Below are 12,923 nucleotides of genomic sequence, written 5' to 3'. Positions count from 1 at the left end.
TTTTTATACTGTGCATTTAAGCATCAATAAATCCTTTTCGGAATCGGAACGGAAGGCGGCAACAGAGCAAAATGTCAACTGCACCCGGGATACCCAGCCTTACTCCCATGCCGGTACTTACTGGGCCCTAAGCTGCGTAGCAGTCTGCGATCTGACGAGAGCAGGCGTGTTCAGCTTAGGATGGCCGTTGACATCTTCACACCTTGTATACTGTGGATTTAAGCATCAATAAATATTTTTTTTAATCGGAGAGGAAGGCGGCAACAGAGCAAAATATCAATAGCACCTTGGATTGCCAGCTAGTCTCCCATGCCCGTACTTGCCGGGCAGCAGTCTGCGATCTGACAAGAACAGGCGCATTCAGCTTAGGATAGCCGTAGACGGCTTCACACCCTGTATACTGTGGATTTAAGCATCAATAAATCCTTTTCGGAATCGGAGCAAAATGTCTACAGAGCTACAGAGCTAAATGTCAACAACACCTGAGATTCCCAGCCAGTCTCCCATGCTGGAACTTACCGGTCCCTAAGCTGGGTAGCAGTCTGCAATCTGACGAGAGCAGGCGCGTTCAGCTTAGGATGGCTGTTGACAGCTTCATGCCCTTTATACTGTGCAATTAAGCATAAATAAATCCTTTTCCGAATCGGAGCGGAAGGCGGCAACAGATTAAAATGTCAACTGCACCCGGGATTCCCAGCCAGTCTCCCATGCTGGTACATACCAGGCCCTAAGCTGGGTAGCAGTCTGCGATCTGACGAGAGCGGGCGCGTTCAGCTTAGGATGGCCGTTGACAGCTTCACACTTTGTATACTGTGCATTTAAGCATCAAAATCCTTTTCGGAATCGGAACGGAAGGCGGCAACAGAGCAAAATGTCAACGGCAGCCGGGATTAACAGCCAGTGTCCCATGCCGGTACTTACCGGGCCCTAAGATCTGTACCAGTCTGCGATCTGACAAGAGCAGGCGCGTTAAGCTTAGGATGGCCGTCAACAGCTTCACACCTTGTATACTGTGGATTTAAGCATCAATAAATTCTTTTCGGAATCGGAGCGGAAGGCGGCAACAGAGCAAAATGTCAACGACACCTGGGATTCCCAGCCAGTTTCCGATGCTGGTACTTACCGGGCCCTAAGCTGGATAGCAGTCTGCGATCTGACGAGAGCAGGCGCGTTCAGCTTTGGATGGCCGTTGACAGCTTCTTGCCCTTTATACTGTGCATTTAAGCATCAATAAATCCTTTTCGGAATCGGAACGGAAGGCGGCAACAGAGCAAAATGTCAACGGCAGCCGGGATTCCCAGCCAGTGTCCCATGCCGGTACTTACCGGGCCCTAAGATCTGTACCAGTCTGCGATCTGACGAGAGCAGGCGCGTTAAGCTTAGGATGGCCGTCGACAGCTTCACACCTTGTATACTGTGGATTTAAGCATCAATAAATTATTTTCGGAATCGGAGCGGAAGGCAGCAATAGAGCAAAATGTCAACGGCACCCGGGATTCCCAGCCAGTCTCCCATGCCAGTACTTTCCGGGCCCTAAGCTGGGTAGCAGTCTGCGATCTGACGAGAGCAGGCGCGTTCAGCTTAGGATGGCCATTGACAGCTTCATGCTTTTTATACTGTGCATTTAAGCATCAATAAATCCTTTTCGGAATCGGAGAGGAAGGCGGCAACAGAGCAAAATGTCAATAGCACCTTGGATTGCCAGCCAGTCTCCCATGCCCGTACTTGCCGGGCAGCAGTCTGCGATCTGACAAGAACAGGCGCATTCAGCTTAGGATAGCCGTACACGGCTTCACACCCTGTATACTGTGGATTTAAGCATCAATAAATCCTTTTCGGAATCGGAGCAAAATGTCTACAGAGCTACAGAGCAAAATTTCAACAACACCTGAGATTCCCAGCCAGTCTCCCATGCTGGTACTCACCGGGCCCTAAGCTGGTTAGCAGTCTGCGATCTGAGCAGGCGCGTTCAGCATAGGATGGCCGTTGACAGCTTCATGCCCTTTATACTGTGCATTTAAGCATCAATAAATCCTTTTCGGAATCGGAGAGGAAGGCGGCAACAGAGCAAAATGTCAACGGCAGCCAGGATTCCCAGCCAGTGTCCCATGCCGGTACTTACCGGGCCCTAAGATCTGTACCAGTCTGCGATCTGACGAGAGCAGGCGCGTTCAGCTTAGGATGGCCATTGACAGCTTCATGCTTTTTATACTGTGCATTTAAGCATCAATAAATCCTTTTCGGAATCGGAACGGAAGGCGGCAACAGAGCAAAATGTCAACTGCACCCGGGATTCCCAGCCAGTCTCCCATGCCAGTACTTACTGGGCCCTAAGCTGCATAGCAGTCTGCGATCTGACGAGAGCAGGCGCGTTCAGCTTAGGATGGCCGTTGACATCTTCTACCTTGTATACTGTGGATTTAAGCATCAATAAATATTTTTTTTAATCGGAGAGGAAGGCGGCAACAGAGCAAAATGTCAATAGCACCTTGGATTGCCAGCCAGTCTCCCATGCCCGTACTTGCCAGGCAGCAGTCTGCGATCTGACAAGAACAGGCGCATTCAGCTTAGGATAGCCGTAGACGGCTTCACACCCTGTATACTGTGGATTTAAGCATCAATAAATCCTTTTCGGAATCGGAGCAAATTGTCTACAGAGCTACAGAGCTAAATGTCAACAACACCTGAGATTCCCAGCCAGTCTCCCATGCTGGTACTTACCGGGCCCTAAGCTGGGTAGCAGTCTGCAATCTGACGAGAGCAGGCGCGTTCAGCTTAGGATGGCTGTTGACAGCTTCACGCTCTTTATACTGTGCATTTAAGCATCAATAAATCCTTTTCCGAATCGGAGCGGAAGGCGGCAACAGATTAAAATGTCAACTGCACCCGGGATTCCCAGCCAGTGTCCCATGCCGGTACTTACCGGGCCCTAAGATCTGTACCAGTCTGCGATCTGACGAGAGCAGGCGCGTTAAGCTTAGGATGGCCGTCGACAGCTTCACACCTTGTATACTGTGGATTTAAGCATCAATAAATTCTTTTCGGAATCGGAGCGGAGGGCAGCAATAGAGCAAAATGTCAACGGCACCCGGGATTCCCAGCCAGTCTCCCATGCCAGTACTTACCGGGCCCTAAGCTGGGTAGCAGTCTGCGATCTGACGAGAGCAGACGTGTTCAGCTTAGGATGGCCATTGACAGCTTCATGCTTTTTATACTGTGCATTTAAGCATCAATAAATCCTTTTCGGAATCGGAGAGGAAGGCGGCAACAGAGCAAAATGTCAACGGCAGCCAGGATTCCCAGCCAGTGTCCCATGCCGGTACTTACCGGGCCCTAAGATCTGTACCAGTCTGCGATCTGACGAGAGCAGGCGCGTTCAGCTTAGGATGGCCATTGACAGCTTCATGCTTTTTATACTGTGCATTTAAGCATCAATAAATCCTTTTCGGAATTGGAACGGAAGGCGGCAACAGAGCAAAATGTCAACTGCACCCGGGATTCCCAGCCTTACTCCCATGCCGGTACTTACTGGGCCCTAAGCTGCGTAGCAGTCTGCGATCTGACGAGAGCAGGCGCGTTCAGCTTAGGATGGCCGTTGACATCTTCTACCTTGTATACTGTGGATTTAAGCATCAATAAATATTTTTTTTAATCGGAGAGGAAGGCGGCAACAGAGCAAAATGTCAATAGCACCTTGGATTGCCAGCCAGTCTCCCATGCCCGTACTTGCCAGGCAGCAGTCTGCGATCTGACAAGAACAGGCGCATTCAGCTTAGGATAGCCGTAGACGGCTTCACACCCTGTATACTGTGGATTTAAGCATCAATAAATCCTTTTCGGAATCGGAGCAAATTGTCTACAGAGCTACAGAGCTAAATGTCAACAACACCTGAGATTCCCAGCCAGTCTCCCATGCTGGTACTTACCGGGCCCTAAGCTGGGTAGCAGTCTGCAATCTGACGAGAGCAGGCGCGTTCAGCTTAGGATGGCTGTTGACAGCTTCACGCCCTTTATACTGTGCATTTAAGCATCAATAAATCCTTTTCCGAATCGGAGCGGAGGGCGGCAACAGATTAAAATGTCAACTGCACCCGGGATTCCCAGCCAGTGTCCCATGCCGGTACTTACCGGGCGCTAAGATCTGTACCAGTCTGCGATCTGACGAGAGCAGGCGCGTTAAGCTTAGGATGGCCGTCGACAGCTTCACACCTTGTATACTGTGGATTTAAGCATCAATAAATTCTTTTCGGAATCGGAGCGGAAGGCAGCAATAGAGCAAAATGTCAACGGCACCCGGGATTCCCAGCCAGTCTCCCATGCCAGTATTTACCGGGCCCTAAGCTGGGTAGCAGTCTGCGATCTGACGAGAGCAGGCGTGTTCAGCTTGGGATGGCCATTGACAGCTTCATGCTTTTTATACTGTGCATTTAAGCATCAATAAATCCTTTTCGGAATCGGAGAGGAAGGCGGCAACAGAGCAAAATGTCAACGGCAGCCAGGATTCCCAGCCAGTGTCCCATGCCGGTACTTACCGGGCCCTATGATCTGTACCAGTCTGCGATCTGACGAGAGCAGGCGCGTTCAGCTTAGGATGGCCATTGACAGCTTCATGCTTTTTATACTGTGCATTTAAGCATCAATAAATCCTTTTCGGAATCGGAACGGAAGGCGGCAACAGAGCAAAATGTCAACTGCACCCGGGATTCCCAGCCTTACTCCCATGCCGGTACTTACTGGGCCCTAAGCTGCGTAGCAGTCTGCGATCTGACGAGAGCAGGCGTGTTCAGCTTAGGATGGCCGTTGACATCTTCACACCTTGTATACTGTGGATTTAAGCATCAATAAATATTTTTTTTAATCGGAGAGGAAGGCGGCAACAGAGCAAAATGTCAATGGCACCTTGGATTGCCAGCCAGTCTCCCATGCCCGTACTTGCCGGGCAGCAGTCTGCGATCTGACAAGAACAGGCGCATTCAGCTTAGGATAGCCGTAGATGGCTTCACACCTTGTATACTGTGGATTTAAGCATCAATAAATATTTTTTTTAATCGGAGAGGAAGGCGGCAACAGAGCAAAATGTCAATGGCACCTTGGATTGCCAGCCAGTCTCCCATGCCCGTACTTGCCGGGCAGCAGTCTGCGATCTGACGAGAGCAGGCACGTTCAGCTTAGGATGGCCGTTGAAAGCTTCACACTTTGTATACTGTGCATTTAAGCATCAAAATCCTTTTCGGAATCGGCACGGAAGGCAGCAACATAGCAAAATACGGCTTCACACCCTGTATACTGTGGATTTAAGCTTCGACAGCTTCACACCTTGTATACTGTGGATTTAAGCATCAATAAATTATTTTCGGAATCGGAGCGGAAGGCAGCAATAGAGCAAAATGTCAACGGCACCCGGGATTCCCAGCCAGTCTCCCATGCCAGTACTTTCCGGGCCCTAAGCTGGGTAGCAGTCTGCGATCTGACGACAGCAGGCGCGTTCAGCTTAGGATGGCCATTGACAGCTTCATGCTTTTTATACTGTGCATTTAAGCATCAATAAATCCTTTTCGGAATCGGAGAGGAAGGCGGCAACAGAGCAAAATGTCAATAGCACCTTGGATTGCCAGCCAGTCTCCCATGCCCGTACTTGCCGGGCAGCAGTCTGCGATCTGACAAAAACAGGCGCATTCAGCTTAGGATAGCCGTAGACGGCTTCACACCCTGTAGATTCCCAGCCAATCTCCCATGCTGGTACTTACCGGGCCCTAAGCTGGGTAGCAGTCTGCGATCTGACGAGAGCAGGCGCGTTCAGCATAGCATGGCCGTTGACAGCTTCATGCCCTTTATACTGTGCATTTAAGCATCAATAAATCCTTTTCGGAATCGGAGAGGAAGGCGGCAACAGAGCAAAATGTCAACGGCAGCCAGGATTCCCAGCCAGTGTCCCATGCCGGTACTTACCGGGCCCTAAGATCTGTACCAGTCTGCGATCTGACGAGAGCAGGCGCGTTCAGCTTAGGATGGCCATTGACAGCTTCATGCTTTTTATACTGTGCATTTAAGCATCAATAAATCCTTTTCGGAATCGGAACGGAAGGAGGCAACAGAGCAAAATGTCAACTGCACCCGGGATTCCCAGCCAGTCTCCCATGCCGGTACTTACTGGGCCCTAAGCTGCATAGCAGTCTGCGATCTGACGAGAGCAGGCGCGTTCAGCTTAGGATGGCCGTTGACATTTTCTACCTTGTATACTGTGGATTTAAGCATCAATAAATATTTTTTTTAATCGGAGAGGAAGGCGGCAACAGAGCAAAATGTCAATAGCACCTTGGATTGCCAGCCAGTCTCCCATGCCCGTTCTTGCCAGGCAGCAGTCTGCGATCTGACAAGAACAGGCGCATTCAGCTTAGGATAGCCGTAGACGGCTTCACACCCTGTATACTGTGGATTTAAGCATCAATAAATCCTTTTCGGATTCGGAGCAAATTGTCTACAGAGCTACAGAGCTAAATGTCAACAACACCTGAGATTCCCAGCCAGTCTCCCATGCTGGTACTTACCGGGCCCTAAGCTGGGTAGCAGTCTGCAATCTGACGAGAGCAGGCGCGTTCAGCTTAGGATGGCTGTTGACAGCTTCACGCCCTTTATACTGTGCATTTAAGCATCAATAAATCCTTTTCCGAATCGGAGCGGAAGGCGGCAACAGATTAAAATGTCAACTGCACCCGGGATTCCCAGCCAGTGTCCCATGCCGGTACTTACCGGGCCCTAAGATCTGTACCAGTCTGCGATCTGACGAGAGCAGGCGCGTTAAGCTTAGGATGGCCGTCGACAGCTTCACACCTTGTATACTGTGGATTTAAGCATCAATAAATTCTTTTCGGAATCGGAGCGGAAGGCAGCAATAGAGCAAAATGTCAACGGCACCCGAGATTCCCAGCCAGTCTCCCATGCCAGTACTTACCGGGCCCTAAGCTGGGTAGCAATCTGCGATCTGACGAGAGCAGGCGTGTTCAGCTTAGGATGGCCATTGACAGCTTCATGCTTTTTATACTGTGCATTTAAGCATCAACAAATCCTTTTCGGAATCGGAGAGGAAGGCGGCAACAGAGCAAAATTTCAATAGCACCTTGGATTGCCAGCCAGTCTCCCATGCCCGTACTTGCCGGGCAGCAGTCTGCGATCTGACAAGAACAGGCGCATTCAGCTTAGGATAGCCGTAGACGGCTTCACACCCTGTATACTGTGGATTTAAGCATCAATAAATCCTTTTCGGAATCGGAGCAAAATGTCTACAGAGCTACAGAGCAAAATGTCAACAACACCTGAGATTCCCAGCCAGTCTCCCATGCTGGTACTTACCGGGCCCTAAGCTGGGTAGCAGTCTGCGATCTGACGAGAGCAGGCGCGTTCAGCTTAGGATGGCCGTTGACAGCTTCATACCCTTTATACTGTGCATTTAAGCATCAATAAATCCTTTTCAGAATCGGAGAGGAAGGCGGCAACAGAGCAAAATGTCAACGGCAGCCAGGATTCCCAGCCAGTGTCCCATGCCCGTACTTACCGGGCCCTAAGATCTGTACCAGTCTGCGATCTGACGAGAGCAGGCGCGTTCAGCTTAGGATGGCCATTGACAGCTTCATGCTTTTTATACTGTGCATTTAAGCATCAATAAATTCTTTTCGGAATCGGTGCGGAAGGCGGCAACAGATTAAAATGTCAACTGCACCCGGGATTCCCAGCCAGTGTCCCATGCCGGTACTTACCGGGCCCTAAGATCTGTACCAGTCTGCGATCTGACGAGAGCAGGCGCGTTAAACTTAGGATGGCCGTCGACAGCTTCACACCTTGTATACTGTGGATTTAAGCATCAATAAATTTTTTTCGGAATCGGAGCGGAAGGCAGCAATAGAGCAAAATGTCAACGGCACCCGGGATTCCCAGCCAGTCTCCGATGCCAGTACTTACCGGGCCCTAAGCTGGGTAGCAGTCTGCGATCTGACGGGAGCATGCGCGTTCAGCTTAGGATGGCCATTGACAGCTTCATGCTTTTTATACTGTGCATTTAAGCATCAATAAATCCTTTTCGGAATCGGAGAGGAAGGCGGCAACAGAGCAAAATGTCAATAGCACCTTGGATTGCCAGCCAGTCTCCCATGCCCGTATTTGCCGGGCAGCAGTCTGCGATCTGACAAGAACAGGCACATTCAGCTTAGGATAGCCGTAGACGGCTTCACACCCTGTAAATTGTGGATTTAAGGATCAATAAATCCTTTTCTGAATCGGAGCGGAAGGCGGCTACAGAGCAAAATGTCAACAACACCTGGGATTCCAAGCCAGTCTCCCATGCTGGTACTTACCGGGCGCTAAGCTGGGTAGCAGTCTGCGATCTGACGAGAGCAGGCGCGTTCAGCTTAGGATGGCCGTTTACATCTTCACACCCTGTATATTGTGGATTTAAGCATCAATAAATCCTTTTCCGAATCGGAGCAGAAGGCGGCAACAGATTGAAATGTCAACTGCACCCGGGATTCCCAGCCAGTCTCCCATGCTGGTACTTACCAGGCCCTAAACTGGGTAGCAGTCTGCATTCTGACGAGAACAGGCACATTTAGCTTAGGATGGCCGCAGACATCTTCTCACCCTCTATGCTGTGGATTTAAGCATCAATAAATCCTTTTCGGAATCGGAGCGGAAGGCGGCAAAAGAGCAAAATGTCAACGACACTTGGGATTCCCAGCCAGTCTCCCATGCTGGTACTTACCTGGCCCTAAGCTGGGTAGCAGTCTGCGATCTGACAAAAGCAGGCGCGTTCAGCATAGGATGGCCGTTGACAGCTTCTCGCTCTTTATACTGTGCATTTAAGCATTAATAAATCCTTTTCGGAATCTGAACGGAAGGCGGAAACAGAGCAAAATGTCAACGGCAGCCGGGATTCCCAGCCAGTGTCCCATGCCGGTACTTACCAGGCCCTAAGATCTGTACCAGTCTGCGATCTGACGAGAGCAGGCGCGTTAAGCTTAGGATGGCCATCGACAGCTTCACACCTTGTATACTGTGGATTTAAGCATTAATAAATCCTTTTCGGAATCTGAACGGAAAGCAGCAATAGAGCAAAATGTCAACAGCACCCGGGATTCCCAGCCAGTCACAAATGCCAGTACTTACCGGGCCCTAAGTTGGGTAGCAGTCTGCGATCTGACGAAAGCAGGCGAGTTCAGCTTAGGATGGCCGTTGACAGCTTCATGCTTTTTATACTGTGCATTTAATCATCAATAAATCCTTTTCGGAATCGAAACGGAAGGCGGCAACAGAGCAAAATGTCAACTGCACCCGGGATTCCCAGCCAGTCTGCCATGCCGGTACTTACTGGGCCCTAAGCTGGGTAGCAGTCTGCGATCTGACAAGAGCAGGCGCGTTCAGGTTAGGATGGCCGTTGACAGCTTAACACTTTGTATACTGTGGATTTAAGCATCAATAAATAATTTTCGGAATCGGAGCAGAAACAGAGCAAAATGTCAACTGCACTCGGGATTCCCAGCCAGTCTCCATTGCTGGTACTTACCAGGCCCGAAGCTGGGTAGCAGTCTGCAATCTGACGAGAACAGGTGCATTCAGCTTAGGATGGCCGTAGACATCTTCAGACCCTGTATACTGTGGATTTAAGCATCAATAAATCCTTTTCGGAATCGGAGCGGAAGGCGGCAACAGAGCAAAATGTCAACAACAATTGGGATTCCCAGCCAGTCTCCCATGCTATTACTTACCGGGCCCTAAGCTGGGTAGCAGTCTGCGATCTGACGAAAGCAGGCGCGTTCAGCTTAGGATGGCCGTTGACAGCTTCTCACCATTTATACTGTGCATTTAAGCATCAAAAAATCCTTTTCGGAATCGGAACGGAAGGCGGCAACAGAGCAAAATGTCAACGGCAGCTGGGATTCCCAGCCAGTGTCCCATGCCGGTACTTACCGGGCCCTAAGATCTGTACCAGTCTGCGATCTGACGAGAGCAGGCGCGTTAAGCTTAGGATGGCCGTCGACAGCTTCACACCTTGTATACTGTGGATTTAAGCATCAATAAATTCTTTTCGGAATCGGAGCGGAAGGCAGCAATAGAGCAAAATGTCAACGGCACCCGGGATTCCCAGCCAGTCTCCCATGCCAGTACTTACCGGGCCCTAAGCTGGGTAGCAGTCTGCGATCTGACGAGAGCAGGCGAGTTCAGCTTAGGATGGCCATTGACAGCATCATGCTTTTTATACTGTGCATTTAATCATCAATAAATCCTTTTCGGAATCGGAACGGAAGGCGGCAACAGAGCAAAATGTCAACTGCACCCGGGATTCCCAGCCAGTCTCTCATGCCGGTACTTACTGGGCCCTAAGCTGGGTAGCAGTCTGCGATCTGACGAGAGCAGGCGCGTTCAGGTTAGGATGGCCGTTGACAGCTTAACACTTTGTATACTGTGGATTTAAGCATCAATAAATAATTTTCGGAATCGGAGCAGAAACAGAGCAAAATGTCAACTGCACTCGGGATTCCCAGCCAGTCTCCATTGCTGGTACTTACCAGGCCCGAAGCTGGGTAGCAGTCTGCGATCTGACGAGAACAGGCGCATTCAGCTTAGGATGGCCGTAGACATCTTCACACCCTGTATACTGTGGATTTAAGCATCAATAAATCCTTTTCGGAATCGGAGCGGAAGGCGGCAACAGAGCAAAATGTCAACAACACTTGGGATTCCCAGCCAGTCTCCCATGCTATTACTTACCGGGCCCTAAGCTGGGTAGCAGTCTGCGATCTGACGAGAACAGGCGCGTTCAGCTTAGGATGGCCGTTGACAGCTTCTCGCCCTTTATACTGTGCATTTAAGCATCAATAAATCCTTTTCGGAATCGGAGCGGAAGGCGGCAATAGAGCAAAATGTCAACGGCAGCCGGGATTCCCAGCCAGTCTCCCATGCTGGTACTTACCGGGCCCAAAACTGAGTAGCAGTCTGCGATCTGACGAGAGCAGGCGCGTTCAGCTTAGGATGGCCATTGACAGCTTCATGCTTTTTATACTGTGCATTTAAGCATCAATAAATCCTTTTCGGAATCGGAGAGGAAGGCGGCAACAGAGCAAAATGTCAACAGCACCTTGGATTGCCAGCCAGTCTCCCATGCCCGTACTTGCCGGGCAGCAGTCTGCGATCTGACAAGAACAGGCGCATTCAGCTTAGGATAGCCGTAGACGGCTTCACACCCTGTATACTGTGGATTTAAGCATCAATAAATCCTTTTCGGAGCAAAATGTCTACAGAGCTACAGAGCAAAATGTCAACAACACCTGAGATTCCCAGCCAGACTCCCATGCTGGTACTTACCAGGCCCTAAGCTGGGTAGCAGTCTGCGATCTGACGAGAGCAGGCGCGTTCAGCATAGGATGGCCGTTGACAGCTTCATGCCCTTTATACTGTGCATTTAAGCATCAATAAATCCTTTTCGGAATCGGAGAGGAAGGCGGCAACAGAGCAAAATGTCAACGGCAGCCAGGATTCCCAGCCAGTGTCCCATGCCGGTACTTACCGGGCCCTAAGATCTGTACCAGTCTGCGATCTGACGAGAGCAGGCACGTTCAGCTTAGGATGCCATTGACAGCTTCATGCTTTTTATACTGTGCATTTAAGCATCAATAAATCCTTTTCGGAATCGGAACGGAAGGCGGCAACAGAGCAAAATGTCAACTGCACCCGGGATTCCCAGCCAGTCTCCCATGCCGGTACTTACTGGGCCCTAAGCTGCGTAGCAGTCTGCGATCTGACGAGAGCAGGCGCGTTCAGCTTAGGATGGCCGTTGACATCTTCACACCTTGTATACTGTGGATTTAAGCATCAATAAATATTTTTTTTAATCGGAGAGGAAGGCGGCAACAGAGCAAAATGTCAATAGCACCTTGGATTGCCAGCCAGTCTCCCATGCCCGTACTTGCCGGGCAGCAGTCTGCGATCTGACAAGAACAGGCGCATTCAGCTTAGGATGGCTGTAGACGGCTTCACACCCTGTATACTGTGGATTTAAGCATCAATAAATCATTTTCGGAATCGGAGCGGAAGGCGGCCACAGAGCAAAATGTAAACAACACCTGGGATTCCCAGCCAGTCTCCCATGCAGGTACTTACCGGGCCCTAAGCTGGGTAGCAGTCTGCGATCTGATGAGAGCAGGCGCGTTCAGCTTAGGATGGCCGTTGCCAGCTTCACACTTTGTATACTGTGCATTTAAGCATCAATAAATCCTTTTCGGAATCGGAACGGAAGGCGGCAACAGAGCAAAATGTCAACGGCAGCCGGGATTAACAGCCAGTGTCCCATGCCGGTACTTACCGGGCCCTAAGATCTGTACCAGTCTGCGATCTGACGAGAGCAGGCGCGTTAAGCTTAGGATGGCCGTCGACAGCTTCACACCTTGTATACTGTGGATTTAAGCATCAATAAATTCTTTTCGGAATCGGAGCGGAAGGCAGCAATAGAGCGTAATGTCAACGGCACCCGGGATTCCCAGCCAGTTTCCCATGCCAGTACTTACCGGGCCCTAAGCTGGGTAGCAGTCTGCGATCTGACGAGAGCATGCGCGTTCAGCTTAGGATGGCCGTTGACAGCTTCTTGCCCTTTCTACTGTACATTTAAGCATCAATAAATTATTTTCGGAATCGGAGCGGAAGGCAGCAATAGAGCAAAATGTAAACAACACCTGGGATTCCCAGCCAGTCTCCTATGCTAGTACTTACCGGTCCCTAAGCTGGCTAGCAGTCTGCGATCTGACGAGAGCAGGCGCGTTCAGCTTAGGATGGCCGTTGACAGCTTCACACCCTGTATATTGTGGATTTAAGCATCAATAAATCCTTTTCCGAATCGGAGCGGAAGGCGGCAACAGAGCAAAATGTCAACGACACTTGGG

The 12,923-nt window shown here is 50.2% G+C and overlaps 6 pseudogenes; all 6 read right to left on the bottom strand.

Moving 5' to 3' along the window:
• Positions 1-1,478: 1,478 nt before the first annotated feature.
• Positions 1,479-1,598, bottom strand: LOC130317712 (5S ribosomal RNA; annotated as a pseudogene).
• A 677-nt stretch (positions 1,599-2,275) lies between these two features.
• Positions 2,276-2,395, bottom strand: LOC130352937 (5S ribosomal RNA; annotated as a pseudogene).
• Positions 2,396-4,281: 1,886 nt separating this feature from the next.
• Positions 4,282-4,401, bottom strand: LOC130331006 (5S ribosomal RNA; annotated as a pseudogene).
• Positions 4,402-6,903: 2,502 nt separating this feature from the next.
• Positions 6,904-7,023, bottom strand: LOC130336224 (5S ribosomal RNA; annotated as a pseudogene).
• A 278-nt stretch (positions 7,024-7,301) lies between these two features.
• Positions 7,302-7,421, bottom strand: LOC130334271 (5S ribosomal RNA; annotated as a pseudogene).
• Positions 7,422-10,110: 2,689 nt separating this feature from the next.
• Positions 10,111-10,230, bottom strand: LOC130342903 (5S ribosomal RNA; annotated as a pseudogene).
• Positions 10,231-12,923: the final 2,693 nt, after the last annotated feature.

Source organism: Hyla sarda, chromosome 1, assembly GCF_029499605.1.
Source record: "Hyla sarda isolate aHylSar1 chromosome 1, aHylSar1.hap1, whole genome shotgun sequence".
Classification (NCBI taxonomy): Eukaryota; Metazoa; Chordata; class Amphibia; order Anura; family Hylidae; genus Hyla; species Hyla sarda.
This window is presented reverse-complemented; position numbering and strand designations above follow the sequence as displayed.